Here is a 16922-nt window from a genome sequence, read left to right as displayed (position 1 = left end):
TTTCCCTTTCTGTTTAGTATGGAAGTATTTATTCATATCAATGTTTTAGGTTTTATTTACTATTATTATGCTTCATGTTATATGAATGCTCTTGCTGTTTTGTTCTTTATATTAGCTTTTCACTTTAAAATCACATCACATTTGCATAGCATTTAAATTTTAAATTTTATATTTGTTATATATATGTTTTAAGCTTTATTTACTTTCAAGATGTTCATGTTTCATGACATATGAATGCTCTAGCTGTTTTGTTCTTTATTTTCTCATTTGATATTTGCATAGTTTTCAGATTATATATGTGTTATCATTTATTTTTAGTGTTATATTCTTTTATATTTTGTTTATATATTGTTTTTATTTGTAGACTCCTGATGTAGGCCCTTTGGCCGAAACACAACGTTGTGTCGAGTCAATATACTGATTAATAAAGTTTGGTTCATCTTCACTGTGGAACTCCTGGTTTTTTACCCACTGTTTTGTTGTATTGTGACTGTCCGTGGGATTTCGTTGAGTTCTCCACTCTCTACTGGTTTGTTTCCCGGAACTCTACCATGGCTTTCCTCTCCAAAATACTTGAGCGTGCCGTTCACAGCCGCTGCCTTGATTTTCTCTCCTCTCATGCCATCCTCGATCCACTTCAATCTGGCTTTCGTCCTCTTCATTCGACAGAAACAGCACTCTCTAAAGTCTGTAATGACCTGTTCCTTGCCAAATCCAGAGGCCACTACTCCATCCTCATCCTCCTTGATCTATCCGCCGCTTTTGACACTGTCAATTATGACTTACTTCTTGCCACACTGTCCTCATTTAGGTTCCAGGGCTCTGTCCTCTCCTGGTTCTCCTCCTATCTCTCCCACCGCACCTTCAGAGTTCACTCTCATGGATCTTCCTCCACCCCTATCCCCCTATCTGTTGGTGTTCCCCAGGGATCTGTCCTTGGACCCCTTCTCTTCTCAATCTACACCTCTTCCCTGGGCTCCCTGATCTCATCTCATGGTTTCCAGTATCATCTCTATGCTGATGACACCCAGCTATATCTCTCCACACCAGACATCACCGCAGAGACCCAGGCAAAGGTATCAGCCTGCTTATCCGACATTGCTGCCTGGATGTCCAACCGCCACCTGAAACTGAACATGTCCAAGACTGAGCTCATTGTCTTTCCACCAAAACCCATGTCTCCTCTTCCTCCACTTTCTATCTCAGTTGATAACACCCTCATCCTCCCCGTCTCATCTGCCCGCAACCTCGGAGTCATCTTAGACTCCCCCCCTCCTTCTCTGCGCATATCCAGCAGATAGCCAAGACCTGCCGCTTCTTCCTTTTTAACATCAGCAAAATTCGCCCTTTCCTCTCTGAACACACCACCCGAACTCTCGTCCACGCTCTCATTACCTCTCGCCTTGACTACTGCAACTTACTCCTCACCGGCCTCCCACTTAGCCATCTATCCCCCCTTCAATCTGTTCAGAACTCTGCTGCATGTCTCATATTCCGCCAGAACCGATATACTCATATCACCCCTCTCCTCAGGTCACTTCACTGGCTTCCAATCAGATACCGCATTCAATTCAAGCTTTTCCTTACCTACAAATGCACTCAGTCTGCTGCCCCTCACTACCTTTCTACCCTCATCTCCCCTTACGTTCCCGCCCGTAACCTCCGTTCACAGGACAAATCCCTACTCTCTGTACCCTTCTCCACCACCGCCAACTCCAGGCTCCGCTCATTCTGCCTCACCTCACCCTAAGCTTGGAACAACCTTCCTGAGCCCTTACGCCAAGCCCCCTCCCTGCCCATCTTCAAGTCTTTGCTTAAAACCCACCTCTTCAATGCTGCGTTCGGCACCTAACTCTTACCGTTCAGTAAATCCAGACTGCCCCAATTTGACCGCCCCTATCGGACTGACCATTCACTTGTCTCTTAGATTGTGAGCTCTTTGAGCAGGGACTGTCCCTCTATGTTAATTTGTACAGCGTTGCGTAACCCTAGTAGCGCTTTAGAAATGTTAAGTAGTAGTAGCTGGACCAATGTTTTGAGCTTCAGCAATGAACATTTAAATCAACTTCTACAACATCTAGACCAAGAGGAAGAACAACAGCAACCACCTGAAATATCACTTATGCAACAATGGTTAGAAATTATTAACATTAAAAAGAATATAATAAGAAATGATCTACATTTCTTCACTATGTTAAACTATTGCAGATCCAAACGTATTCCCCGAGGCCTTAGGATATCCAAGGCACCTACTATGTTTTTAGACAATCAGACTTTTTTAGACAAATGGTGTGCCATTCTGAATAAATGCAGTTTGGACTTGATGATTTTGATTGCAGAAACATCACAATCTAAAAGTAAAGAGCTACAAGAAACATTAATCTCTAAACTCACACCACTACACAATCAAGACCCTCATTATGACACGGTACTAAAAGATATCGATGTTAAAATAGCAAAATTTAAAAGGGATACAAAAGAAACAAAAAATAATAAGTTCAAGAGGGATGAAAATGATTACCGTAAGGGATCAATTTACCCTTTTTCTAAAGCGAGACAATATTTTACCAATAATTCCAAAAAAAAACCCGATTTTCATTCTAGAACCATTAACAGGCCTTTACAATCTAGAGAAGACCATGAACATTTACCAATAGAACATAGGCGCAAACGCATTAGAAGTGACTCAGGAGACCTTTATACATCTCCATTAGCTAGTCCTTTTGCAAGGCCAGGTTTTCCAAACACTACAAGACATTCGACAGAACGAGACACTTCACCTCACGCACAATCAGTCTCTCATACAGATCCTTTTTTAGAGGAACTATGGAGGAAAGACACCAGAGATGTCCCTCCACGACGACCACAGTACCAACGCGACAGATCCTTCAGCAGAGGGAGAGGAAAAGGAAGGGGTTGGACAAGACCGGGACCATATCGTTACAACCAAGCTCCACCTTATCACCGGTACTAGCTAATTCAACTCCCATTTTCAACCTTTCACAACATGTTTTAAACCCAAGTGAACTAAGTATTCTCCAAAAAGGTTTATCATTTGTTCCTATGACTGGATACAATGCTTTCCATACCTGAGTTGATCTGTTCAAGTTCCATCGAAAATTACAAATCATTCATACTTTTTCTAAATCGGAAACACCACATCAAGATTTTTCAATTGTCAAAAAACCTTCCACGTGGATTCCACCGGGACAAGCACATCCTTTGATTACAGCTTTCAACTCTTGTGTTGAGAAGGACATCAAGAAAATAGAAAGGAACAAGAAACCAAGATATTATAACATCAATAGTTCTGAACGCAATGCCGTCAAGGATTTGGCCAACAACTTGGACATTATCATCAAACCAGCAGACAAAGGCGGAGGGATTGTGGTAATGGACCGTACTCAGTATGTTGCTGAGATTAAGAGACAATTAGAAGACCAGGAATTCTGTATTCCTTTAGAAGAGGACCCAACAGAGGAAATCCAGAAAGATATTAAAGAACTGGTAGACATTGCTTCCAAGATGGGCTTCCTCACACAAAAGGAGAAGGATTTCCTACAGGTCACACATCCAACAGTTCCTACTATCTATGTATTGCCTAAAATACACAAATCATTGTCTAACCTGCCCGGGAGCCCTATCTTCTCTGGAAATGGCTCAATCCTAGAACCACTGTCAATATTTGTAGATTTTTTTCTGAGACCGTTCCTCTAATACCATCATACATTCAAGACACTACACATATGATCAATATTTTGCATGAGTATGATGGGACCCCTTACGGATACCATCCTAGTCACCATGGACATTGAATCATTATATACTAATATCCCACAGCTGGAGGCTATACAGATCATCGAGAAGGCATTACAAGGAAGAACTACACACAAGAGAATACCAAATCATCTTATTCTGACATGTGCTACTATTGCTCTCACCAAAAACTACTTTGGATTTGATAAGGTTTATTATCAACAGATTAAAGGCACAGCCATGAGTTTCATCATGGCTCCAGACCTCGCCAATCTATACGTAGCAGATTTTGAAGCCCAACATCTTACTGATCATCCGTTTATCCAGCATGTGAAAATTTACAGACGCTATATAGATGATATTTTTATTTTGTGGCAAGGATCTGAAGAAACTTTACATTCCTTTTTTCAGTGGTTCATTACGAGAGATCCTAATCTCAGATTTAAGATGGAATTTGATATACATGAAATTCATTTTCTGGACCTTACCATCACAAAACATGAATATTTCTTCAAAACTACTATTTACAAGAAACCAACGGATCGCAATACTTTTTTACATTATTCCAGCTACCACAACCCTAAACTTAAAAGTAATTTACCATTATGCCAGTTTCTCCGTCTTAAACGCATCTGCACAGATTTTGAAGAATTTAATCAGCAAGCACAGCAAATGAGTGACAGATTTGCATCAAGAGGATATCCCCAGAAACATTATTACCAGTGGATATGAGAAAGCTTTGGCACAAGAACGAGAAAACCTCTTGAATCCCACACGTAAGAAAGAGGCCCCTGATGTAGTCTGTACACTATAGTATTCTTTTCTGGCTAAACACATTTCAAGGTCTATTCACAGACATTGGCACATTCTTGAAGGCTTGGACTGTTTCAAAAACAAATCATTAGTCATTGCATACTCCAGAAACAAAAACTTTAAAGAATACCTGGTTCCTTCAACCTTACCGGAGCTTCCAATCACAACATGCACTCCTCCCTTGGGACATGGAAAATGCGGGCACTGCAGTGTCTGCAGTTTGTGCCTTGAAGCTGACGTATTTACTCATCCTATCACAAATAAAACTTTTCCTCTGAAATATACATCAGACTGCAATACCACTTCTGTTATCTATATCATTCAATGTCCATGCCCTCTACTATACGTGGGGAAGACCATCAGAGCGATCAAAACACGCATCATAGAACACAGGAGTTGCATCAACAGAGGAATTGAGTCTGCACCTCTTGTCCAGCATTGGAATTCAGCTAACCATACTGCATCAGACTTACGATTCATCGTCTTCAAGACTTTCACCAAAAAGTGGAGGGGAGGCAACCTTGATAAACTCCTACTCCAGGAGGAACAAAGACAGATCTTTCAATTAAACACACTCAGTCCCCATGGCCTTAACAATGAATTCGATTTCCGTCCTTTCCTTTAAAAGCAAACTTGTTTTTTGGTTTTATGTCACACGCATATATATGTCTTCTCTTATACACTTGCTGTTCTTTTATACATATATTTTTTACATAATTTTTATTTTTTAAGTTGGGCTTGCATATACGAGTCAGGTTTAATCACTATCACAAAATATGTAGCTGTTGGCATTTTATTAATTTTTATATCTTCAATTCAATTGATATTGAGTCTTCTATTGTTGAAAATTTGTATATTACATGATTATGTCCAATTTTATCATTATATGATGTGTCCTTATAATTATTCTAATATTTTATTTACATATTGCAATATTTCATCATTTTATTGATATGATTTTCACAAGTAGATTTGTATATTATATTACTATGTCCCTTTTTACTCTATTATTTCATTCATACATTTTATTATTTCATTATTTTATTAATATGTTTTTTGGGCATTTCATATTCTATTTTCAACTGTTTTTTAGTTTCGTTTATTTTAAGAAATCTTTTCTTCCATATATCCTTTTTAGAGATATATTGTTTATGCAAATCACTGTTACACATCATATGATACAAGGGCTCCTTACTTTGCTTTGGATACCAATTTGTCATTTCAGTAATTTACCTATACACAGTGCTGTATGTTGATTCTTATTTTTAAACTTGCCGTTTTTATTATTTATTTTTTATTTTTTAAATAAGTATATCACATTCTCTGCCAGTAGATTTAGTTTCCTCTCTATTGCATTAAATGCAAGTGTTTACGTGCAACATATGGCAATATCTTTAGCATTTTTATCATGTCTAGCAGCATCCAGTGACGTCATGGATGACCATTTACTTCACAAGGGCGGATCTATCTCTACTTTGTATCATCTGATTATTACTTTTAAATTCAATTTTTCATTTGATTTGCAACAGTTTCTCCCCAGGTTTCTCCTCTTGTTTTATTGCCATACATTTTCTTTCACAAAAGCTTTTTCTGTCGGTGTTTTCCTTTGCTTTCATTGCAGTACTTTCCCACTAAGAAAATCAGGACTGTCAATCATTATCAGCTGTTCCTCCTAGCAGTGCAGTACACATCACCCATCAGGTGATTCCAACTGCTTTTCCCCACGTTTCCTAAGCTCAAAAGGGCTGTCATTCACTATCAGCTGTTTCTTAGACTGCACAGCCCAGATGCTCATCATGCAAGAGATCTGGCTCAAGCTTCAGAACAAAGGTCTTTTTTAAGGTACATTTGTTGATAAACTGTAGATATAGCTTTGTGATACCCTGTGATAAGGATCTTACCCCCCCCCCCCTTTTTTTCCCTTTCACTTACCTGTGGCAAAGTTTCCTGACTCTGCCTAGTTCAGAATGCAGTATACACATTGTATCAGACAGTGTTTAAATTTCTTTGTGTTTGGTATAAACTCACATTCTCCGAGGACAAGCAGGCTGCTTGTTCTCACTGATGGGTGACGTCCACGGCAGCCCCTCCAATCGGAAACTTCACTAGCAAAGGCCTTTGCTAGTCCTCGCGCGCCCATGCGCACCGCGCATGCGCGGCCGTCTTCCCGCCCGAACCGGCTCGTGTTCGTCAGCCTTCTTTTGTCCGCGCTCAGGACGGTCGTGTTTTACGCCGTTCGCGCCCCTTAAGTTGACCCTCGCGCGTCTTTTGGACTTTCGCTATCAAAAAAAAAAAAAAAAGGGAATTGGAGAAGGACCTTTTCGGTCTTTTTTCCCTTCCTGTATTTCCAGTTTTTGCCCCGTTAAGTTTTCTTTCGTTTTCGGGGTAGGCCCTTTTGAGGCCTCGGTTCGAGTTTTTTCTCACCCTCTTTTTGGTGCCTTTACCGCAATTACGAGTTTTGATTTCGCCGGCATGATTTTTCCGCCCATGTCATCGAAGTCTCCCAGCGGCTTCAAGAAGTGCACCCAGTGCGCCCGGGTAATCTCGCTCACTGATAGGCACGCGTCGTGTCTTCAGTGTCTGAGGGCTGGGCACCGCCCGCAGGCCTGTAGTCTTTGCGCCCTTTTACAGAAAAGGACTCAGGTAGCGAGATTGGCCCAGTGGAACGTGTTGTTCTCGGGCTGTTCGTCGGCAACAGCACCGGGGGTATCGAGTGCATCGACGTCGACAGCGTCAAGACCTCCGGCATCGACCCTCTGCATCGTCGGTACCGAGACATCGGAAGGCTGCGTCGGCGTCGGTGGTACCGGGACCTCCACTAGTGCTGATGTCGTCGGACGGTGGTGCTTCGCCTGATGTGCAGGTGAGGGCTGTCCATTCCCCTGCTGGTGGCGGTGAGCCTTCGGGTGGGTCTCCCCCTACCCTGAGGGCTCCTGCGGTACAGCCCCCCTGAGACTGACCTTCTTCGGCCTTGGCCCCGAGGAAGCGACGGTTGGATTCTACGTCCTCCTCGTCGGTACCGGGAAGTTCCGGTGACGCTTCGTTTGAAAAAGTCAAAGAAGCATCGACACCGGTCTCCTTCCCGCATCGGTACCGAGAGCTCTGGGTCGCCGAGGGAGTCGGCACCCAGTAGGCATCGGCACCAGGAGGACCGCTCACCCTCTGTTCAGGAGGTGTCGATGCGCTCCACCTTGGACAGCCCGGAACAGCCTCCGCGCCCGGAACAGACTCTGACTTCGACACCTGCATCGGCTTCAATGTCTTTCTCCACAGCCGCCCTCCACGAGAGTCTCCGGGCCGTCCTTCCAGAGATCCTGGGAGAGCTGTTGCGCCCTTCCCCTCCGGTACCGGGGGTGCTTGCGCCACCGGTACCGTCGAGTGAGGCGCCGGCTGGCCCCTTGCCCGGGGTGAGGTTTCCAGCATCGGTGCCGCTTGCGGTACCGACTGCGGTCGCCTCCCAGGAGGGCTCCCCGACTACGTCGGCAGAGGGAGCTTCGCCGGTGCTGGCGCGGGAGTCTACCTCTCGACGCTCACACCGTGGCCGTGTTTCCACGGAGTCGAGCCGGGCACGACTTCAGACACAGGTTCATGAATTTGTGTCTGATACCGATGGTGAGGCCTCGTGGGAGGGGGAGGAGGACATTAGATATTTCTCTGACGAGGAGTCTGATGGCCTTCCTTCTGATCCCACTCCCTCCCCTGAAAGTCAGCTTTCTCCTCCCGAGAGTCTGTCTTTTGCGGCCTTTGTCCGGGAGATGTCTACGGCCATCCCCTTCCCGGTGGTTGTGGAGGACGAGCCCAGGGCTGAAATGTTTGAGCTCCTGGACTATCCTTCTCCACCTAAGGAAGCGTCCACAGTACCCATGCATCATGTCCTAAAAAAGACATTGCTGGCGAACTGGACCAAGCCTCTAAGTAATCCCCACATTCCCAAGAAGATCGAGTCCCAGTACCGGATCCATGGGGACCCAGAGCTGATGTGCACTCAGTTGCCTCACGACTCTGGAGTTGTGGATTTGGCCCTAAAGAAGGCTAAGAGTTCTAGGGAGCATGCTTCGGTGCCCCCGGGCAAGGACTCTAGAACCTTAGACTCCTTTGGGAGGAAGGCCTACCATTCTTCTGTGCTCGTGGCCAAAATCCAGTCTTACCAGCTCTACACGAGCATACATATGCGGAACAATGTGCGGCAGTTGGCGGGCTTGGTGGACAAGCTCCCTCCTGAGCAAGCCAAGCCATTTCAGGAGGTGGTCAGGCAGCTGAAGGCGTGCAGAAAATTCCTGGCCAGAGGGGTGTATGACACCTTTGATGTTGCGTCCAGGGCCGCTGCTCAAGGTGTGGTGATGCGCAGACTCTCATGGCTGCGTGCCTCCGACCTGGAGAATAGGATCCAGCAGCGGATTGCGGACTCGCCTTGCCGAGCGGACAATATTTTTGGAGAGAAGGTCGAACAGGTGGTAGAGCAGCTCCACCAGCGGGATACCGCTTTCGACAAGTTCTCCCGCCGGCAGCCTTCAGCTTCTACCTCCACAGGTAGACGTTTTTATGGGGGAAGGAAGACTGTTCCCTACTCTTCTGGTAAGCGTAGGTACAATGCTCCTTGCCGACAGCCTGCGGCCCAGGTCAAGCCCCAGCGCGCTTGCTCTCGTCAGCAGCGTGCGCCTCAGCAAGGCCCCTCTGCTCTCCAGCAAAAGCAAGGGACGAGCTTTTGACTGGCTCCAGCAGAGCATAGCCGACATCAATGTGTCAGTGCCGGGCGATCTGCCGGTCGGGGGGAGGTTGAAAGTTTTTCACCAAAGGTGGCCTCTCATAACCTCCGACCAGTGGGTTCTCCAAATAGTCCAGCAAGGATACACCCTCAATTTGGCCTCCAAACCTCCAAATTGCCCACCGGGAGCTCAATCCTACAGCTTCCAGCACAAGCAGGTACTTGCAGAGGAACTCTCCGCCCTTCTCAGCGCCAATGCGGTCGAGCCCGTGCCATCCGGGCAAGAAGGGCTGGGATTCTATTCCAGGTACTTCCTTGTGGAAAAGAAAACAGGGGGGATGCGTCCCATCCTAGACCTAAGGGCCCTGAACAAATATCTGGTCAAGGAAAAGTTCAGGATGCTTTCCCTGGGCACCCTTCTTCCCATGATTCAGGAAAACGACTGGCTATGCTCTCTGGACTTGAAGGACGCCTACACGCACATCCCGATACTGCCAGCTCACAGACAGTATCTGTGATTTCAGCAGGGCACACGTCACTTCCAGTACTGTGTGCTACCCTTTTGGCTCGCCTCTGCTCCCAGAGTGTTCATGAAGTGCTTGGCTGTAGTAGCAGCGGCGCTTCGCAGGCTGGGAGTGCACGTGTTCCCCTATCTCGACGATTGGCTGGTGAAGAACATATCCGAGGCAGGAGCTCTACAGTCCATGCAGATGACTATTCGCCTCCTGGAGCTACTGGGGTTTGTGATAAATTATCCAAAGTCCCATCTTCTCCCAGTACAGAGACTCGAATTCATAGGAGCTCTGCTGGATTCTCAGACGGCTCGCGCCTATCTCCCAGAGGCGAGGGCCAACAACTTGTTGTCCCTCGTCTCGCGGGTGCGAGCGTCCCAGCAGATCACAGCTCGGCAGATGTTGAGATTGCTGGGCCACATGGCCTCCATGTGACTCCCATGGCCCGCCTTCACATGCGATCTGCTCAATGGACCCTAGCTTCCCAGTGGTTTCAGGCTGCAGGGGATCTAGAAGACGTGATCCACCTGTCCACAAGTTTTCTCAAATCCCTGTATTGGTGGACAATTTGGTCCAATTTGACCCTGGGACGTCCTTTCCAAATTCCTCACCCACAAAAAGTGCTGACTACGGATGCGTCTCTCCTGGGGTGGGGAGCTCATGTCGATGGGCTTCACACCCAAGGAAGCTGGTCCCTCCAAGAACGCGATCTGCAGATCAATCTCCTGGAGTTACGAGCAGTCTGGAACGCTCTGAAGGCTTTCAGAGATCGGTTGTCCCACCAAATTATCCAAATTCAGACAGACAACCAGGTTGCCATGTATTACATCAACAAGCAGGGGGGCACCGGATCTCGCCCCCTGTGTCAGGAAGCCGTCAGCATGTGGCTTTGGGCTCGCCGTCAGGGCATGGTGCTCCAAGCCACATACCTGGCAGGCGTAAACAACAGTCTGGCCGACAGGTTGAGCAGGATTATGCAACCTCACGAGTGGTCGCTCAACTCCCGAGTAGTGCGACAGATCTTCCAGGTGTGGGGCACCCCCTTGGTAGATCTCTTTGCATCTCGAGCCAACCACAAGGTCCCTCAGTTCTGTTCCAGGCTTCAGGCCAACAGCAGACTGGCACCGGATGCCTTCCTCCTGGACTGGGGGGAGGGTCTCCTGTATGCTTATCCTCCCATACCTCTGGTCGAGAAGACTTTGTTGAAACTCAAGCAAGACCGAGGCACCATGATCCTGATTGCTCCCCTTTGGCCGCGTCAGATCTGGTTCCCTCTTCTTCTGGAGTTATCCTCCGAAGAACCGTGGCGATTGGAGTGTTTTCCGACCCTCATCACACAGGACGAGGGGGGCGCTTCTGCATCCCAACCTCCAGTCTCTGGCTCTCACGGCCTGGATGTTGAGAGCGTAGACTTTGCCTCTTTGGGTCTGTCAGAGGGTGTCTCCCGCATCTTGCTTGCTTCCAGGAAAGATTCCACTAAGAGGAGTTACTTCTTTCTATGGAGGAGGTTTGGCGTCTGGTGTGACAGCAAGGCCCTAGATCCTCGCTCTTGTCCTACACAGACCCTGCTTGAATACCTTCTGCACTTGTCTGAATCTGGTCTCAAGACCAACTCTGTAAGGGTTCACCTTAGTGCAATCAGTGCATACTATTACCGTGTGGAAGGTAAACCGATCTCAGGACAGCCTTTAGTTGTTCGCTTCATGAGAGGTTTGCTTTTGTCAAAGCCCCCCGTCAAACCTCCTACAGTGTCATGGGATCTCAATGTCGTTCTCACCCAGCTGATGAAACCTCCTTTTGAGCCACTGAATTCCTGCCATCTGAAGTACTTGACCTGGAAGGTCATTTTCTTGGTGGCAGTTACTTCAGGTCGTAGAGTCAGTGAGCTTCAGGCCCTGGTAGCCCAGGCCCCTTACACCAAATTTCATCATAACAGAGTAGTCCTCCGCACTCACCCTAAGTTCTTGCCAAAGGTTGTGTCGGAGTTCCATCTGAACCAGTCAATTGTCTTGCCAACATTCTTTCCCCGTCCTCATTCCTGCCCTGCTGAACGTCAGCTGCACACATTGGACTGCAAGAGAGCATTGGCCTTCTATCTGGAGCGGACACAGCCCAACAGACAGTCCGCCCAATTGTTTGGTTTTTTTTTATCCCAACAGGAGGGGAGTGGCTGTGGGGAAACGCACCATATCCAATTGGCTAGCAGATTGCATTTCCTTCACTTACGCCCAGGCTGGGCTGGCTCTTGAGGGTCATGTCACGGCTCCTAATGTTAGAGCCATGGCAGCGTCGGTGGCCCACTTGAAGTCAGCCACTATTGAAGAGATTTGCAAAGCTGCGACGTGGTCATCTGTCCACACATTCACATCTCATTACTGCCTGCAGCAGGATACCCGACGCGACAGTCGGTTCGGGCAGTCAGTGCTTCAGAATCTGTTCGGGGTTTAGAATCCAACTCCACCCCCCTAGGCCCAGGTTTATTCTGTTCCAGGCTACACTCTCAGTTAGTTGGAAAAATTGTTAGGTCAATCTCAGTTATGTCCTCGCCGTTGCGAGGCCCAATTGACCATGTTTGTTGTTTTGAGTGAGCCTGGGGGCTAGGGATACCCCATCAGTGAGAACAAGCAACCTGCTTGTCCTCGGAGAAAGCGAATGCTACATACCTGTAGAAGGTATTCTCCGAGGACAGCAGGCTGATTGTTCTCACATACCCGCCCGCCTCCCCTTTGGAGTTGTGTCTTCCCTTGTCTTTGTCTTGCTACGTATAGAACTGACGAACACGAGCCGGTTCGGGCGGGAAGACGGCCGCGCATGCACGGTGCGCATGGGCGCGAGGACTAGCAAAGGCCTTTGCTAGTGACGTTTCTGATTGGAGGGGCTGCCGTGGATGTCACCCATCAGTGAGAACAATCAGCCTGCTGTCCTCGGAGAATACCTTTTACAGGTATGTAGCATTCGCTGTATATTGATACAATTTAATTGAGATTACAGATACAATGTTGTATATATTTTTGCTAGTTTTAAGGCCCCATTTCATTGCATTTTTCCTGATGGCCACCCCTGTTTCTGATTTAAAATAATTCTTGTTTTCAACAGTCACACTGAGCTCTCGTTTTAACAGCCATACTAAACACTTGTTTATGAGATCTTCAAGCAGTGTCTCACATTACATTGCATTTCTCTCTACACACCTAAACAAATTCTTGGTTTCAACAGTCTCACTGAGCTCTCGTTTTAACAGTCACATTGAGCTCTTGTTTTAACAGCCATACCAAGCACTTCTTTATGAGGTCTTCAGGCAGTGTCTCATATTGCACTGGCTTTCCACTTCATTGCATCTCTCTGTACAGCCACACCTAGACTTAACCCCTGTTTCTGGTTTAAAACAATTCTTGTTTTTAATGGTCACATTTCGGCTCTAGTTTTAACAGCCATAGCCAGCACTTCCTTATGTATTCAGGCAGTGCCTCACGTTACAGTGGTTTTCCCTTTCTGTTTAGTTACTGTAGTGTGCTTTTTACTATTTTCACAGACCACTACAATACAGACTGTATTTCACAACATTGCTAATTCTGGATCATCATTATCGTTCTCAAGTATTTAGGTTTGTCCTACTTTTTCTCTGGATTGTTTCATTTTGTGTATGTTCATTTTAAAAAATGGAAGTATTTATTCATATCAGTGTTTTAGGTTTTATTTACTATTATTATGCTTCATGTTATATGAATGCTCTTGCTGTTTTGTTCTTTATATTAGCTTTTCACTTTAAAATCACATCACATTTGCATAGCATTTAAATTTTAAATTTTATATTTGTTATATATATGTTTTAAGCTTTATTTACTTTCAAGATGTTCATGTTTCATGACATATGAATGCTCTAGCTGTTTTGTTCTTTATTTTCTCATTTGATATTTGCATAGTTTTCAGATTATATATGTATTATCATTTATTTTTAGTGTTATATTCTTTTATATTTTGTTTGTTTATTGTTTTTATTTGTAGACTCCTGATGTAGGCCCTTTGGCCGAAACACAACGTTGTATCGAGTTAATATACTGATTAATAAAGTTTGGTTCATCTTCACTGTGGAACTCCTGTTTTTTTACCCACTGTTTTGTTGTATTGTGACTATCCGTGGGATTTCGTTGAGTTCTCCACGTTTGTGGATTCTCTACAAACAAGGGAAATGCACTTTATAAAATAATACAGGTCATAGGCTTGGAAACCCACTGTTTCGCCACAGGGACTCTAAATATTTTAAAATAAATACACATACTCACCCATCCATCCTGGACATGTTTGAACTCTGCAGTAGATTGAAGGGCACATGAGATTATAGCTGTGTGGGAGCTCTGATGCATGCTCTACCCCTTCCCCCTCCCTGTTTTTGTGAGCACTGAGAACACTAGTCAGTCTTGATGCCATTGGATGACATCACCCACATGTGTCTCCAATTTCTCCTAATGTATTAGGAAACCCACTATTAAAGATCAAAAAATGTACATGTTGCTTTTCACCAAACTTTTGCTAATATTCACGAAGACTGAGGAAGGTAGGACTTTCTTGAAATATTTGATTGTCTTTTTAAAATGCATTATTGACAGTCATGAATCCAGGGCTGGCCCAAGAGTATCTGACACTCAAGGCGCTCCCCCCCCCCCCCCCCCCCCTTGAAGAAACTATGTGTTTTTAAGCCTGTAAAATATATTGGATATTTTCCTGCATTAATTATGTCCTAAAGTGTATTTCTCCTATTTGGCCAGCAGGTGGTGTTTCTTTGTTGTAAAGCTGTTACAGAGAAATGAATGTTCTTTTCTTTAGTTTTAGCACACAAACAGGAAGGCAGAAGCAGTATATTTTTGAAATGTTCTTGTTCTGGGCTCTGATTGGCCCAGGGGCTCATTTTCATTTGAAGTGTACTTGCTTTTGTCCAGTCTTAGCCAGGAAAAAGAGAAAAACAGATCTCTTTGCTAAGGCCCTGTAAACAGTTTAGATAACTTGTGAGTGGCTATCCAGCTTATAATTGAAAGTGATCGCCGGCCATCTTCCGACACAAATCGGGAGATGGCCGGCGATTTCTTAAAAGCGGCAAAATCGGTGACAGCATCGCCGCTTTCTCGTCGCATTGCCGGCAAAAGTTCAAGGGGGCATGTCGGTAGATTAGCGAAAGCGGGACATGGGCGAGCATGGGCGTGGCTACCAGATGGCCGGCTTTTGCCGATAATGGGGAAAAAAAAGCGGCGTTAAGCAGTATTTCACTGGGTTTACTTGGTCCTTTTATTTTCACGACCAAGCCTCAAAAAGGTGCCCCAACTGACCAGATGACCACTGGAGGGAATGGGGGATGACCTCCCCATACTCCCCCCATGGTCACCAACCCCCTTCCGTACTAAAAAAATAAAACTAAAAACCTTTTTTGCCAGCCTGTATGCCAGCCTCAAATGCTGTACCCACCTCCATAACAGCAGAATGTGTTGTATCCTCTGACAGCCTTTCCCTGGTTGCGATGTGGCTCTCGGGTGAGTGTGACACCTTTTCTATTAGGTGCCCTGCAGAGTCACATTAGCAATGCATTGTGGTGGGTGTAGGGTACTGGGCTCTACTCCCATGGTGCTTTTTCCCCCCTGCTAACTGGGTCAGAGTGTGCCCTGTTTTGTTTCCTGTTGTAGTCCATGCGGTAGTGGCCATTTTTGTAAGCCAGTTTTAGTTCCCTTTCCTGTGTTACCCACGTTAGAGAACGTAGTTCTTACCTTGAATGGTGCTGAAAGAGGGCATTGTACACCATTGTGCCAGCTCTAACCTACTGCTAATCTTAGTGCCAGGGGACTCTTTGCCAGTGGGGCACAACCTCTGATCTGCAGTTAACTGTGAGTAAACGTGCTTATTTCAAGAAAGGACTTTTTCAGAGAGATTAGTCTTCATGTGTGAACTGGTGTGCCAAAGTTATACAGCAGCAATAAGTCCTAGAGGCTGTATGCAGGTCCCTGGAGCAAATTTAGTGGTGCAGTACATTTGTGGGTAGTGGGTTTGGGGGGCTCAGCTCCCAAAGTAAGGGACCTATGCACGTGGGAGCTTTTCTGAAGTCCACCACAGTGACCCCTAGGGTGGTTGGTTGGTGTCCTGGCATGTCAGGGAGGCCAGTGCACTAAAAATGCTGGCTGCTCCCACGGCCAATGCCTTGAATTTGGCCGGGGTTTGATATGGCCGACATAACTTTCCATTATCGCTGAAAAACAAACCCGGCCATCTCAAACCCGGCAAACTCCACGGCATTTGGCGGGCTAAACCATATTATCGACAAAAAAGATGGCCGGCCATCTTTTTCGATAATATGGTTCGGGCCAGCTGTAGCGCCACCGCCAACATAGATCGCCGGCGATCTATTTGGCCGGCGACATTCGATTATGCCCCTCCACATGTCCTGATCTTCCCAGGTACTTTTTAGAAAGTAAACAAATGTTTAGTTAGTGTTATAATTGATCCATATTTCAGTTACCTGTCATTGTTTGCTGATTGCACATTTTTTTTACACTTCAATTTTTAAAGACAATAAACAGTTTAGTTTATTGCGTCTTCGTCTAGACTGATAAAGAATCCTGGTGGTTTGTGTGTTGGGTCTGTGAGTGCTTTCTGGGAACTGTGGGATCACTGGGAATGTGGCCTCCAGTAACCTAGAAATCACTGGGGATAATTTGAGAGCGGGAGACTCTCCCAGAGGCGGTTGGGACCCAGTCGGTTGGAGAAGGTTGCTACTGTAGAGCACGAGCGGCAGATGCAGGCGAACCTGAGCTGTGTTGGAGTAACCCTAAGCGGGTGGCTAGGCGTTTCATGACCCTTCCCTCCCCCAGTTCCCAGTATCTCTTCCTACTTCCCTCCCTCCTTGCTGTATAGCATAGTATATGTCTTTCCCTACTCCCCCCCCCCCCCCAAAAAAAAATATGAGGCGTTCAGGGCTTACCTCCTTTCCTCTATGGCTGCAACACAGCAGTTGGCAGTTACAGAAGTTGCATCGTGGCCAGTATGCTCAAGGCCTGTTGGTTTTTGTCCCCTCTGAACTTTGTTTCAGAGGGATTGGGAGCCCAGTAGATGTTGAGCATGCCCTAATGCTCAAGAACCCTGTGCTGGCCACCATT

The 16922-nt window shown here is 46.0% G+C and overlaps 1 protein-coding gene across 2 annotated transcripts in view; it reads left to right on the top strand.

Annotated features, from left to right (window-relative positions):
* Positions 1-16922, top strand: part of DEPDC1B (DEP domain containing 1B) — a 163706-nt gene that overhangs the window by 86581 nt on the left and 60203 nt on the right. The gene's annotated exons all lie outside the window — the stretch shown is intronic.

Source organism: Microcaecilia unicolor, chromosome 2 (genome assembly GCF_901765095.1).
Source record: "Microcaecilia unicolor chromosome 2, aMicUni1.1, whole genome shotgun sequence".
Lineage (NCBI taxonomy): Eukaryota > Metazoa > Chordata > Amphibia > Gymnophiona > Siphonopidae > Microcaecilia > Microcaecilia unicolor.
This window is presented reverse-complemented; position numbering and strand designations above follow the sequence as displayed.